The 16,150-nt window shown below is 36.9% G+C and overlaps 1 long non-coding RNA gene across 2 annotated transcripts in view; it reads left to right on the top strand.

The window, feature by feature from the left end:
- LOC134735473 (uncharacterized) overlaps positions 1-16,150 on the top strand; it is a 303,786-nt gene that overhangs the window by 223,661 nt on the left and 63,975 nt on the right. For both annotated transcript variants that reach the window (XR_010118623.1, XR_010118622.1), the window contains 3 exons: positions 558-913; positions 1,071-1,190; positions 1,573-1,727. This is a non-coding gene — a long non-coding RNA (uncharacterized lncRNA). The remainder of the gene's footprint in view (positions 1-557; positions 914-1,070; positions 1,191-1,572; positions 1,728-16,150) is intronic.

The following is a 16,150-nucleotide window of genomic DNA, read 5'->3' as shown; positions in this document are numbered from 1 at the left end:
GAATAAGAAAAGAGAACTGAACTTACCCTCAGAGGACTGATTGGTCAATAGGAGTAGCAGGTGGTGTGTTCAAATTTGCAGAACCTGGGGACCATAGGAGACAGGAGAGTGAAGTCCTAAAGAGGGTTGTATGGGACATGCTGCATAAAACTCCAAGACTGTAAAGAAGGTTGAGGAAAAGGGAGTCTGGGATATGAAATCTAATTTTGGAAGGAGCAGGACAAGAACATTAAAGACAAGCGTTGTCTGCTTTACAACTCTGTATAAGCCCAGTGTTCATGATGTGCTCATGTTAACATTACAGGAAGCCAGAATGGACTGAATGTCACAGCCTTTATAAGCCACGCTGTGGCTTCAAGAAGAGATTCAAAGAAAAGACGATGCTCCCTGCCATTCCTCAGTGGCTGAAGTGTGTGGCCAGTCATCATTCGCTGAGCCCTTATTAGTGTAAGACATGCTGCGGAACCATTAAGATATGCTCTCATTTAATCCTCATACTAACCTAAGAGACAGCTAATAGTATCTATACCTCATCTCCACTTTTTTTTTTCTTACAGAAGATACTGAGAATCTGAGAGGTTAAATTACTTCAAAATCAAACAAAAAAAAAAACAATCGTAAAACTGGGATTTAACCCTCAAAGCATCAACTCCGAAGTTCAAGCTTTACCCCAGGGCCCTAAGACACAGGAATTAGCATCAGAAATGTCTCAAAAACATGATGCTATTTGGTTTCTACGTGCTTTAACTCAGCCCACATCAGCAGCCTCTGTGCTGGAGCAGAAATGGATGGAAAATTGCTGGGACTTTAGTGCTTCCTGCAGCCAGCCTCAGGCCCTTTTCTTCTACAGATTCTGGGATGTAAAAATCCTACTTCTGCTCCAAAAGGAGAAAATGTGACTTGCAAGGAGAATGTAAGTCTCCAAGAGGTAAAGATGTGAATCTCTCACTAGTTTCTGCCTCTCCCCATCCTCCTCACTCACTTCTTACTCCCCAGCATCAAAGAGCATGTAAGAAAGGACAACATTCGGAGGGGCAGGGCTCTTCAGCCCCTGCTTTGCTCTTTTCTAGGTACCTCTTCTTCTTCCTTGAAAGCCATTGCCCCTTTTATCAGTGTGACACAGCCCTTTGAAAACAGACTCCTTGTTCTTGGAGCTTGGCAGGGAGAAAAAGGCAAGAATTCATTTGCAGGTGAGTTAATTATTGTATCCTGTAAGGATGGCTACACTACAGTGCTGACTGTGGCATTTGCTACTTATTAAATATGATAGTTTATAATGACACTAATTGGAATGAAGCAACTTATAAAGCATGTCTCGAAACAGAAGGATTTTATCCCAGATAGATATGATAGTTAATTCCCCTTCCTCTTATTACCTTCCCCTGTGTCTATGAACACACGGACTAACTTTTCCCTATGGCTTGGCACAATACATGAGTAGAGGAGGCGATGTGGAAGGATAAAAACATTATTCAGGCACATGCTACGAAAGTTTCTAGCAGTTGGCAAGACTCAGTCTGACCTTTATGTTGAATTTTGCCATAGTTTTAATCACTTTACCATCACTTGCAGGAAAGAAAGCATCGTTAAAAATGCCCTATTTAGGGAAAACTTCAGAGCCAAGACTAGGTGTATGTTCTCATTATTTCACATGTTGTCAGAGTAACCAGTACAGTGAAAAGACAGCCTTTTGAAGAAAACAAGTTTGTGGAAACTGCTTAATTAAGGTAGGAGGACATTTTATTTCAATTATTTATATTTGTTATTAATATTTTTGACATTTCATATTTATGCAGCAATAAATACAATATATGTGTTTATTGCATCCAAAACTCTACTTCTAATTTCCTACCACTGTATGCCAAAGCCCTTGTAAATTCTATGTCTTTTGCAAGAATTTTTGGACTATCTACTGTATTCTTTATGTTTCTGTGTAGTTGGCCGATTTTTTTACTATAACTGGGATCTCATTGCAAAAATTATTAACTCACATATAGCTTGTTAAAAGATTTTCTAATGCGTTTGTCGATCAAAGGTAAGCTTAACTTTTTCTCTGTATGACAACTAACACACATAGGATAAAGCATTTGATTTTATAGTGATCATTACTACCGTCATTCATTTTATTTACTGTTCTTTTTCCTAATTTTGAAAATATCAAGCCTGTAGAAAAGTTGCAATAAGGGCCCTTTAATTAGATTTACTAGTTGTTAACATTCAGTTGTTTGGAAGTTAATTGCAGACATCATGACACTCACTGCCAACTACTTCAACATTTCTCTCCTTAAAGGAGAACGTTCTCCCACAAACCACAATTATAACTATCACTAAAATAATTAACATTGATATAATGCAATTATCTAAACCCAGTACATATTCAAATTTCCAGAGCTGTCCCAAAGAAATCTTTCTTTCATGTGCCTCCTTTCAGAATCCAATAAAGAATCATACGTTGCACTTAGTTTTCAAGTCTGTCTATCCCCCTTTAATCTAAAGTAGTTCCTAGCTTTTAAAAAATTTCATGATACTAATATTTTTAGAGTCCATACTTGTTTTACACAGTATCCCCTAAAATGGATATTTTCTCATAATTAACTTCAGGTGAAACATTTATGGCAGGACTAATACATAGGTGATGCTGTGTCCTTCACAGAACAGCCTATCAGAAGTACACAATGTCAGTGTATCCCAGTTTGGAGAATTTAGCTTGATTACTTGGTTAAGGCGTGTGTGCTGAGTTTCTTCATTGTAAAGATGCTCTTTTCTTTTTGTGATTAAGTAATCTGTGGGATAATACTTTGAGACTGTGCAAATATCTTGTTCTCCAATGATTCTAACCCTGATGGTTTTGGCATCCATGAATTCATACTGCTTGAATCAATCATAGTTACTACAGTGTCAGCAAATGATTTTCTAATTTCATCATTTCTTCCATATTTACTAGTTATGTTTCTATGAAAAGGAGCTTTTCATTCATTTTCTCTTCAACACTTGAAATTACTATTTTGAGGTATCAAGAGCTATTAGTTGCAAAGGAGTACAGTTGAGTTTTCACTTGTCATGTAACCGGGTTCAGAATAAATTCTGTGAAACTATTGGCCTAGTTTATTAGAGATTCCTTCTTTGTTTAATGTATTATAATTTATTCTACTTATTATTTGTTATAATGCACAAATTGTCCCAAACTTGGCAGTGGAAGCCCTGCTAAGCTCTGCTATTCATTTCAATTGCCCTATCCACTTAACTTCATCATTGGAAATTGGTTTTCAAGACATTTTTAAATAAACTGTAGTCAAATTGTTTGTAGTGATAATTCAACCCCCTTATCAAATTTATTTTTACCTGTGAAAAGTCATATAATGTTTCAGCTCCAACATGTCAAGAACTTGGAAGTTTTCACTCCTGTCATTATAAGATAAAAATTAAACATACTGAACACCATGACCTTTCTCAGGCCCAGTAGAGGCCTGAGGTCACATGTTGAATTGTCACCTGCAAACCAGGCAAATTCAGAGTTATTACCAAGATCTGCTTGCCTGGAGCAGAAGTCCCAGCAATAAATTTATAGCAACACTTCTATGGCAAACTTGATGAATTGTACATGCTGAGTGTGGATGAGCATATGGATGAGAAACTCCTAAGGAATACAGTGTTAGCCCCACCCCCCCACCACCACTTTCTTGGGCTTTACCTTCAGGAACTCCATCAGACTCTTATGGTAGAGTCAAGAAAGATCCCCTTGTAGCTTTGGCACAAGGGGAAAAAAGTGACTTACCCAAAGCATCACCATACAAAGGCTCACCCTCCAGGGTAAAAGATATTACTAGAGCCTTATCCCAACTGGGAAAAGTGCATCTACTTCTCTCTAGCTCTTTCTAGCCACCTTGTTTCATATAAGTGGTGAGTAAAGCTAAGAAATACTTGTTAAGGTCATAGCTGAGTGACACCGGCCCATGTAAAGACTGAGATTTAATTGTAAAGTTATGGAATGTTCCTTCCCCCCACCCCAACACCTTACCAACACACCAAAACACCTACAGAACACAGTATAACAAAGAATTACAGCTGAAAGAGGCACAAGACGTAGGCTCTCTCTGAGGAGGAGTTCTTAGGGAAAGCAAAAAAAAAAAAACAAAAAACAACACAGGGGAGACAAGAGCAATATATATAGAGAGGTTTGTGGCCTCTGGTATGTACAAGTACAGAAAACATTAAACACAGCCCAACCCCTAGCCAGATTAGCCTAAAATCTTACACTAAAGGCCAATTACAAAGCATGCTAAAAGAAATGTAAAATGAAGATAAAGGGGGGGTGGCCTGCCCCTCCACACCTGTGGGTGTTTCTCGTCAGGTGGGATGAGAGACTGAGAAAAGAAAGAGACACAGAGACAAAGTATAGAGAAAGAAAAGTGGGCCCAGGGGACCGGCGCTCGGCATACGGAGGACCCGTGCCCTGCACTGGCACCGGTCTCTGAGCTCCCTCAGTATTTATTGATCATTATCTCTACCATCTCGGAGAGGGGGATGTGGCAGGACAATAGGGTAATAGTGGGGATAACGTCAGCAGGAAAACATGTGAACAAATGTCTCTGTGTCATAAACAAGGTTAAGAAAAAGGTGCTGTGCTTTGATGTGCACATACATAAACATCTTGGTGCATTAAAGAACAGCATTGATGCCAGCATGTCTCACCCCAGCCTTAAGGTGGTTTTCTCCTATCTCAGTAGATGGAACATATAATCGGGTTTTACACCTAGACATTCCATTGCCCAGGGACGAGCAGGAGACAGATGCCTTCCTCTTATCTCAACTGCAAAGAGGCATTCCTCTTTAACATGCAAGAGAAAAACCCATATAACAAAGAGTCCTCTTTTTATGAAGACATTTTCCACCTTCAGTTGAATTAAGATGGAATTGCACAGAAAAATCATTTGTTATATTTGTGCTGTAAAATTTCAAATGTAACATCTGATTTATGACTACAAAGATCAATAGGATGGCTCATTTAACATGAGGAAAATTTAATTAATAATTCAATACTAGAGCAAACAAGAAGTACAATTAAAGAAATACCATTATAAAGACTTGTCAATTGAACAAAAAGCTGACTGTTTTTCTTAGGAATGGAGAAACTAAAATGAAATATTTGCATTGAAGAGACTTGCTGGTTTTATGGTCACATCTGCTAACCAGTCTGCATCCTTGGCTCACAAAGATCCCCATGATTGCTAAAAAAAAAGCCATGCTTTCCAAAACATTTCCCCTTCATGTAACCTAGCATATTTCAGCAGTCTGTGTTCCCAAGACTTGTGGTTGAAAAAATCTCAACTTCATGCCTACATTTCCTGAAAAGAAGATCAGCCCAGGGGTGAATCAGTAACACATGAAGCTTGCTCTCCAGACACAAATAGAAATACACATCAGAAAAAGACACTGGCATAAAGATGACAGAAACCTCACCATGTTGAGTTGGGAAGTCAATCCTATTATTAGTTAACAGAGATTGAGTGTCCTTTGGCATTGGATGGTGCCAACACCATTGCTAGGTGCTGTAGAGAACATAGAATTAGACAAAGTCTTGCCCAGGGGGTTCATAATCAAATCAGACAAACCAGACACTAACACAGTCCAGCAGTCTGGAGTGGAGAGAGCTGAGCTTACATGGGGAACCTAAGGTCATTCTGTCCATGAGAATTCTCAGTTTCGCTCCAACTCTCTTGTGTCAGAAAAGTCTGGGGAAAAACCTTTGACATACTATCATATGATTTCCATTTCAACATCACCCAGGAAGCCTGTTTTGCAAAGGAGTGCAGTTGAGTTTTCACTTGTCATGTAACCAGGTTCAGAATAAATTCTGTGAAACTATTGGCCTAGTTTATTAGAGAAGGGAGGAAAAACTCACAAGGCCAGAGTTATTAGGAGGAGAAGTAAAGTTATGTAGGTGAACATCCCACAGAGAAGCCTGGGGGCCAGACTTCTGCTGAGACTGTAATACATACTGTATAGACGACCATTTGGTGGTGGGTCTATTTTTACCTCCACTCTGTCATGAAAAGTCAAGGTTACATAAACGATATTGACAAGTGAGCTGGGCTGCTTGGCACCAGGTAGTCTGAATTTGAGTTGTCAGTTGTTAACAGAAGATTTCTGGATGTATCACTAACCCAGCTATTAGAAACATTGGAACCCGTTTGATATTCATAACATGAAAAACAGGATGTTGCTGTTCACATGGGAGTCTGAGATTAAAAAGCAGTAGTATGCATGTGAAAACTCTTCTCAAGGTTGGGTTAGATCATTTCCTGTCCTCCTATAGCACTTTAGTACTCACCTCCATCATAGAATTAATACTCTGTGTTAAGGTAATTGCCTATTTGTATCTCTCCTTAGCACTTAGACAGTACATGATACATGGCAGGTTCCAATACAAATGTATAATAAATAAATGCTGTAATGAACGTAAGCAAGCTGTAACTCTGCATACTCTTTGAAATTTCTGGAAAGAATTCAAGTATGATAAGTTTCAAAAATCTTCACACAGTCCTCCAATATCTTAACTTTTTTTTTTTAAAGACAGCCCATAGGCCCCAGTTTTACATTTAACATGTAAGATGTTTTTCACAGTTGGTTGGAATAACAAGAGTATCAATTTCCTCATCTAGTCCATAGTTCCACGTATACACAACCAGGTATGCATTATATACATGGAATTCCATCATGCTATTGTTTTTTGTATATAACAGTGCCTATGTAATTTGAACTCAGAATAATAACTGTTTGCGAATTTAAGAGCCATGTGGTATTTAAATAACAATTCTACTTTAAAGTTCCTTCAAGATATTTTGTAGATTTTTAATAGAGAAAATGACTTTTAAAAAACCACGTGTGAAGGTAATATATTGTAGACAGACTGGCTTCCAGTAAGAGCAATGGATTCTTATCCAGACTGTCTTGGAGTCCATCAGCTGGTGACAGACAGAAGAGCAGAAGAAGTGTGCCCCAAATGTCATGTAAACATGTTAGTTCTAACAACTAAGCCAAACCCAATATTGCTGAAGCTAAAGTGAATTAAAGGACCTGCCACACATATGTGGGTTATTCCCCCTCCCTGAGAAATAGGGCGTGGGAAAAGTTTGGCTTTCTGAAAACATCAAAAATAGCTAGAAAGGAAATATTTCTTTAGTTCTCTAATGGGCTGAAAAGGTAGAGGTTTATAATTTAATCTTAAACCAGTCTCTCATATCTAATATTTTGGGAAAATGCTGTCTTGTGCTGGGTTGAAGACCCTTTTTAGAGACTTTTTCATTAATAAGCAAACAGATTGGTCTTTTTTAAGTGCAAGATCTTTACACTTGGGTATGACTGTTTTCCCGGATTTAAAATAATTCCCATGTACTTTATTTCAGTTGTGTGGAGAAAAGTATATTTTATGGAAACACTCTTTTCTAGGAAATAAAATACCATGGAAGAATTATATAACTGGAACACAATTTCAAAAATCAACTTATCTAATCTACACATTTAGACATTAGAAATCTTTGGCTGTGAAAGTTAGTATGACTTACCCAAGATCATATGGCTTCTGAGTGGTGTTACTGGACAAGAACTTATGTCCAATGCTGTACTCCTTCCTTTAAAAATAATTATTCTTTGGGAGGCCAAGGCGTGTGGATCATGAGGTCAGGAGATCGAGACCATCCTGGCCAACATGGTGAAACCCCGTCTCTACTAAAATACAAAAAATTAGCCGAGCATGGTGGTACTTGACTGTAGTTCCAGTTACTCTGGAGGCTGAGGCAGGAGAATGGTGTGAACCCGGGAGGCGGAGGTTGCAGTGAGCCGAGATCACGCCTCTGCACTCCAGCCTGGTGACAAAGCAAGATTCTGTCTCAGAAAAAAAAAAAAAAAAATTGTTCTATTGTTTCTTAAACTTTTAATGTTGAGATAATTACAGATTCATGTGCAAAACAAATGACACAGAGAAATTCCATCTACCCTTTATCCAGTTTTCCCCAATGTTAACATCTCACAAAACTATACTGTAATATCACAATCAGAATACTGATATTGATACAATAGACATATAGAAGAACATTTACATCACAACAGGGATTCGTCATGTTGCTTCTTATAGCCACACCCACTTCCCTCTTACCCCGTTCAACTCCTTAATCCCTGACAAATAATTATAGTAATTTGTTCTTTATTTCTATTGTGTTGTCATTTTAAAAATGTTATATGAATCGAGTCATACAGTATATAACCTTAGAAACTGATTTTTTTTCAATTGGTTTAATTTTCTGGAGATTCTTTGAGACTGTTGTGTATCAGTAATGTTCCCTCCACCGCCTTTTTTTTCTTCTGAGTACTCTGTGCTATGATTGTATAACAGTTTGTTTAACCATTTACCTGTTGAAGGAACACCTAGGTTGTTTCCAGTTTTGGGTAATATGAATATATTTGTGATAAACATTCAGGAGACGTTTTTTGTGTACATAAGTCTTTATTTCTTTGGGATAAATTCCCAAAAGCTTCCCAAAGGTGTAACTTATGGGTTGTATGATAAGTGTTTTAGAAGAAACTGTCAAACTTTTTCATAGTGGCTGGACAATTTTACATTCCCACCAGCAATACATGAGTGATCTAGTTTCTCTATACCCTTGCCAGCATTTTGCATTGTCACTACTCTTTTATTTTCATAATTCTAAGAGGCAGGTAGTGATATCTCATTGTGGCTTTAATTTGTATTTCCCTAATAACAAATGAAGTCGAATATTTTTCCATGTGATTACTTTCCATCTGCGTATCTTTATATCTTCAGTGAATGGGTCTTTATACCCTTTGCCCATGTTCTAACTGGATTTTTTGCTTTGTTTATTTATTTATTACTGTTTAGTTTTCAGGGTTATTTATACATGTAGATACGGATCCTTTGTCAGATATGTGGTTTACACATATTTTCTCCGGGTCTCTAGTAGGTCTTTTCATCTTCTTTACAAGGCCTTTCACAGAACAAAAGTTTTGAACATTGGTGAGGTACCGTGTACTGGTGGTTTCCTTTATAAATTGTGATTTTGGTATCAAGTCTAAGAACTCTTTGTCTAGGTTTAGATTCCAAAGATTTCCTTCTATGTTTTTATATAATTCTTATAATTTTACATTTTAATTTATGGCCATGATCTATTTTAAGTTTATTTATTTATTTATATATATATATTTTTGAGACGGAGTCTCGCTCTGTCGCCCAGGCTGGAGTGCAGTGGTGCAATCTCGGCTCACTGCAAGCTCCACCTCCCGGGTTCACGCCATTCTCCTGCCTCAGCCTCTCCGAGTAGCTGGGACTACAGGCGCCCGCCACTACGCCTGGCTAATTTTTTGTGTGTTTTTAGTAGAGACGGGGTTTCACCGTGGTCTTGATCTCCTGACCTCGTGATCCGCCCGCCTCAGCCTCCCTCAAGTTTATTTTTATATAAGGTACGAGACTTAGGTTGAGGTTTTTTTTCTTCCTAAAAATATCCAACTGCTCCAGCACTATTTTTTGAAAACACTATCTTTCCTCCATTGAAATACTTTAGCACATTTAGCAAAAGTCAATTGGGCATATTTGTATGAGTCTATTTCTAGGTTCTCTATTCTGTTTCAATTTATCTGTCTATCCTCTACATTACTCACAGTCATGATTATTATAGGTATAGAATATGTCTTAAAATTGGGTAGACTAATTCCTCTCAGTTTATTTATCTTTTTCAACACTGCTGTAGCTATTCTAATTCTTTTGCCATTTCATATTCATATTTCATAATAATCTCTATTTTTACAAAAAAGCTTGTTAGGGTTCTTATTTTTTATTTTTTTATTTTTTATTTTATTTTATCTTATTGTTTTCGAGATGGAGTCTCACTCTGTCACCCAGGCTGGAGTGCAGTGGCGCGATCTCGGCTCACTGCAATCTCTGCTGCCTGGGTTCAAGCAATTCTCCCTCAGCCTCCCCAGCAGCTGGGACTACAAGCGTGTGCCACCAGGCCCAGCTAGTTTTTTGGTATTTTTTAGTAGAGATGGAGTTTCACCATGTTGGCCAGGCTGGTCCCGAACTCCTGACCTCAAGTGATCCGCCCACCTCGACCTTCCAAAGTACTGGGATTACAAGCGTGAGCCACTGTGCCCAGCCAGGGTTTTTATTATAATGATTTTTCTTTAAAACTGCACATCAATTTGGGAAAAATGAATCTTCCAATGCACGAACAAAGTATGTCTTTCTGTGTAAGTCATTGATTTATTTCATCTGAATTTTGTAATTTTCAGCATAAAAAAATTCCTTTCGATGGCAAAAACCACAATTACTTTTGCACCAACCTAATAGATCCTGTGCATGTCTTGTTAATTGTATATTTAAGTATATAATTTTCATTGGAGTGAAATGTAAATGGTATTGTTTAATTTCAGCGTTCATTGATAGAACATAGAAATATACTTGATTATGTACTTTTTACCCTTTAGCTTATAACCTTGCCTAACTCACTTATTAGTTTAGGAGTTTATTTTGGGGAGAATTTCTCGGGATTTTCTATTATTAGCAAACCAACCTTCGGAATACAGAAAATTCAGGTCCTTCCCAAAGTGAACCGGCGGTCTTCTCAGTCCATTCTTTCTAGGTAGTCACTTTATTTGGAAGAGGAAATTCTATGGAGTTGAGGCCATGCCTTTAACTTCTTTGTAGTTTGCTCAATGCCTGCTACTGCTATAAGAATTATAGCATAGTAACTAAAAGTTAGTCTCTGAAATCAGACTAGGATTTCAAAGCCTATTAAGGGATCAAATCCTGACCTAATCCTGTACTGATCTATCTGACCTTGTGTATGCTTCCTAAATTCTCTATGTTTTCTCAGCTGTAAATAAAGATAATAATAATATATCTCTCGCTAGATTATGTAGGGTTAAATGGAATAAAGCATTTAGCATGAGGACTAACATGGAGTAAGTGTGTAGTACAGATTAGCTGGTTACTAATATAATATGCTAATATATTTTACATGATTAATATAGATACAGACATTAATAAATACTTATTGAATAGCTCTTATATATTTTCCACTATGCTTTGGCTTTAAGCATTGCCTTGGAATTCATTTAAAACTTGCTTGGCATTTCCTGTCACAGAGAGAGAACTCAAGTAGTTTTGAGTGGTGAAGATTCTTCCACTATGTGTCATCATATTTTCCAATGTATTATTTTGGTCAACAGATTCCAATTAAATGGGGGAGTATTAAAAAACAAATTCAGTTGGTTTCCTGAAACACAAAGATGTGCAATGAACAATTTCTGATAATTCAAGTAATTTTAGACAGACAAGGAAACTTTTTTGCTTAGAAGTTTCCAGAGGAGCTGTCTGTACTACTCAGATTTATCCAAAGTTCTTTCTCACTTTGGCAGTATAGACCTGATTCTAAACATACCATGAAATAAGCTGTACATTTGGCTTAAAGGTTATTCTATCCAGTCCAAAATGGTCTCAAAATTATTAACTAAATACACATTGACTTGGAAGGAAGGAGAAAAAGAACTCAAGTAAAACATGTTTTTTATTGCCAAAATCTGAGTTTTCTTTCAGTGCCTGCTATAAGCTGACTAATACCCAGGACAGGCAAGAGGGAGGTGTTCTTTACGCTGTAAGTGTTAGTGATGATGTAAGTTGTAGTGGGAAACAATACAGGACTTTTTAAAGCTCTCATTGGTTTTAAAAAAGGAAGAAAAGGGTTTTCAATATTGAGTCTTAAAAATATTTATTTGCAAATTATCCTACTGTTTCTTGTTTCTTTTGTTTTGAATTACATCTTGCAGTTACCCCTGTACGTTTTCAAAATGTTCTCACTATCGTGGTTTCTACTTGTATGCTTTCAGGACACTGGCATTTATTTTTGACATTTATGAGACGAGAAATGGTCACAGAAAACTAGATGACTTTTCTTCACAAGCATACTGAAAACAAACAAAGAGCATCATTCCCACCAAGTGCTGAAGCAGCATATACTTTAATGCCTTATTTTGGTCGAGCCATTATTTTGGTCAAGTGATAATGGGTAAAAAGTAATTTAATACTATACCATTGATTTTACTGATAAGACAAAGCAAGAGGCTATAAGCAAATGCTGATAGTACTCCAAGGAAAAATGATTCCACTGACCATGTTAGCATGGTAATTTTTAGTGTCATCATGATGCCTTTCTAGTCTCTTTTTATTCAGTGATTCATATAGCAAAGAACTGCTGCCATGTTTCTAAGTTCAGGAAAATATTACTTATCCACAGAACCTTCACAAGAGACTCGATATAATTTAAAGGTCCTGTATGTTATAAATGTTAAGACCTAGATACTACTTCTATATAAAAGATTTTTTCATAGTCTATTAAGTTTTTAAAATAGATTTATTATTATGGAAAATAATTGGACGTCATAAAATGTTTTTAAAATACCAAAGTATAAAGAAAATAAAAGTAAACTATAATCCTATAGCCAAATAGTAACAAGAGTGGATATTTTGTAGGATACCTTTTCAAGTGCTTTTCTGTTCTATACATAAAAATAATTATTTTTAGAAAAAATTAGATTACACTATAAATTATTTTATAACTTAATTTTAAATGAATAACCCTTTGTAACCATTTTAATGTCAATGTTTATCTACATATCATTTTTAGTGTCTATAAAATATTTACCATCATTTATTTAGCCAAGTCTCAAATGATTAACAGTTGAGTTTGTGTGTGTGTGTGTGTGTGTGTGTGTGTGTGCAGGTATTGTTAGAAACAATCCAAAAATGAGATACTCATATATATATCTTTGTGAAACTCTTTTGCTATTTTCTTAGGGTGAGCTCCTAGAAATGGAATTATTGGATCTAATGGGAATGTTTCTAAAGAGTTTGGCAGTTATTGAGAAACTGTCCTCCAAATAGTTTGTATCTATTTATGCCTCCAACAATACTGTATTAGAAAGCGCATTTCCATATACATTATTGTTATCAAAAGTTATTATTCAGCTTTTTATTTTTTGCCAAACTTGTGAATGGAAAATAACAACAGTAAATTGCATTGGAACAAAAGTTTATATTTAATTCTAAGTTTTTACTTATTCATTCACTATTTAACTACTTGGTGATTACCCTTAATGATTAAATTCTGTAGCTCATGCTTGGTAATGGTGGTGGGAATGGCTTGCTAGAACTACACATACTTTAAATACAGAATAATTACTTTTTGAAGTTCCTCAATTTCTTCCAAATTCAGGACATCATCAGACAGATTTTTCTTGTGCAGAAAATTTATGCTTATTTAGACTACTTGGTTTTTATGGGAGGGGCGGGGGAGAAAAAACATAGATTAGATAGTAAAATAGTAATTTTATATTTTATTAGTATTTATTGAGAGCTCTGTGGTCCAAGTGCTAAATTAAACATTTCACATGAACTGTCTATGTTTTCCTTACATAACCTCATGTAGTGGTAGTAAAATGTTCCTGTTGTAAAAGGTGTCATGGCCCTAAATGATAACAACCATAATTTGAGTCCAGGTCTGCGTGGAATCCAGAGCTTGAACCATTAATTACAACAACATCCTGCTTTCTCTGAAGTGGTCTCACGCTAACGATGATATGAATCGATTCTTTCTTGATGATGGAAGAATGAGATAATTAATGCCAGCACATGCTACATCTGGTAGCAGCATTTTATTCTCTCATCAGAAAGTTAAAGAATGAAAAGGGAGGAGATTGCCTGCTATTTTTTTTTAACTTCCTTTAGTTCCCTCTCTTGCTGCCAGATTTCTGTTTAAGCCAGTCACGCAGGGCACGGTGGTTGTGTGAGAGCCGATACACTTCTCTTCCCACAGGCACTCATCCATTCTTGTTCTGTTTTCTTCATCTCAGGGGCACTGTATAATCTGCTGGGCCTAACTCATTACTCATCCTGGAGCCTGTCAATCCTCCAGAGGTCAGAGCATTGGCTTTGGTGGTTATGTGGTCCTTGGTCTCTGCCCTCTGGGAGCTGAGGGTGAGAGAGCCTGTCACATTTGAAAACATAAATCCTGCTGCCTTTCAAGACACCAGTCCTGCTGTGATAGACAAGCTACATTTTCTTCCCATTCTATAGCAGCAGCGGAACACCAGCTAAGACGTGGTATAAACTCCTGATTGTTTACAGGCTTACAGAGCCTGTGGAATGAATGCATAACTGTCCGCAAATATCTTCTAGTATTTAACCTTCATTTATTTTCCTTCATGGTTTAAATTTTCCATTGTGGGGGGAAACTCCTGGATCTCTAGCAGTGCTTGCTGAAGAATGTTAATTTCCCCTCATATTTTCACATCCTCAATACTAGCACAGAATAGGAATTCCTCATAGCTAGAATTATATTGACTTATACAAGAGAGACTTTGTTTGCTCATTTAACAAATATTAAATGAGAGCTGACTGTATGACAGACACTACTGAAGGCATAGAGGACTAAACCACGCAGACTAGATCCCCTCTCAAGGGATGGCATTGGGATAAGGAGGCAGCGATACTCAAATAACCGAATAAATAAGGTTAGTGGTGCATGCTATGAAATAAGACAGAGTGTTGTAATAGAAAGTGTTGGGGAGGCCAGTGGAGAAGGGCTACTTTTAAGTGAATGTCAGTGAGGAGGTGACATCTGAGCTGAGGCTTAGTGACTAGAGGAACCAGCTATGCAAAGGCCTGGAGGAAGAGAATTCCAGCATGAGGGATTAACAGGGACAAAGGCCTCAAGAAAGGAAATATCTTAACCTACTCTAGAAGGGCAATGTGGCAAGAGCATAGAGAGATGGGGTAAAGCAGGGAGAAGTCATAGATAAGAATAGAGTCAATCATGTAGAACCTAATGGACCATGAAAAAAGGTAAATTTTGTTCTAAATGCAGTAGGAGGCTACTGGAGATTTTGATATGGAGATTTAAAAATACCCCTTTCATATTTTCATAGCACTACTCTGACTTTTTTATAAATTATAGAGGAGCTCAAGTAGAACAAGATTTCATAATAATCAAAGCTAGAGATAACAGTGGCTTAGACCAAGGAGAAAAATGGTAGAAGTGAAAAGAAGTAAACAGATGTGAAGTATATTTTTTAGATGGAGCCAAGAGTTTTTGTTGATGGATTGATGACATCTACTAACATGAGGAAGACTCAGGAAAGAATAATTGGCAGGGGGTTGGAGTTTAGACCTCTGTTAGGTAGAACTAAAATTGATAGGTGCTTTAGAAATTCAAGTGAGAATGGCAATTGTGTAGTTGGGCTAAGTGGTACTTAGTTAAGGTTAGAGTTTGGAGAACATCTTTCAATTAATTAAATCCAAAATGAAGGGAATCTCAAATGAAAACATGCATAGTTTGGTATGGGGAAAAAACTTCTCAATCTAACATCTCTATTTTTGTCACTGACACCATTTTTCTCATTATCCATATTCAAAAAGTTATATTGAATTCCTTTTCTCCCCTTCACTTCCATATTCAGACACGGTATTTATCATCATGGTATTTATCTGCTCCAAGATCTTTGATGACTCCCAATTGGATAAATTATTTAGCCTTCTATACCTGCATCTTCATCTATTTTCCAGCTTGCTTTCTTCTATCCCCTATCATGAACTCTTGGCTTCAACTGAAAGTATCTCTCCAACTGGAGTCTACTTCTGCCATATCTGCTTCCTTGTCTGAGGTGGCTTTTCCAGTCCTCTTAGCTGAGTCTTACCTGCCTTTTGAGGTCCAGATAAAATTCTACCTCCTCCAAAAAATACTCCTTGGGTTCTCTCAAACCTATAGACAATGTTTGTCTTATCATTTGGACCATCATTTTCATGATCACTCTGAAATTAAGTGTGTGGTATTGATCACTGTCCATTACTCTCTTCCATGTCATTCTATTCAGGAAATCATATGCTTCTTTAGGGTAGAAATTTGACATATCTCTTGATAATTAACAATTGCTGGCCAAGTGAATTTGAAATTCAACTTAACCATGTAGTTTCCTTTGAAACATAGCTGAGACTATATATTTAAAATACAGTCATCTCTTGATATCCCCGGGGGATTGCTTCTAGGACACCCCTCATGTACCAAATTCCTCTGATGCTTAAGTC

The sequence above is a fragment of the Symphalangus syndactylus genome, chromosome 21, assembly GCF_028878055.3.
Source record: "Symphalangus syndactylus isolate Jambi chromosome 21, NHGRI_mSymSyn1-v2.1_pri, whole genome shotgun sequence".
NCBI lineage: Eukaryota > Metazoa > Chordata > Mammalia > Primates > Hylobatidae > Symphalangus > Symphalangus syndactylus.
Note: the sequence above shows the minus strand (reverse complement) of the source record. Positions and strands in the feature narration are given on the sequence as shown.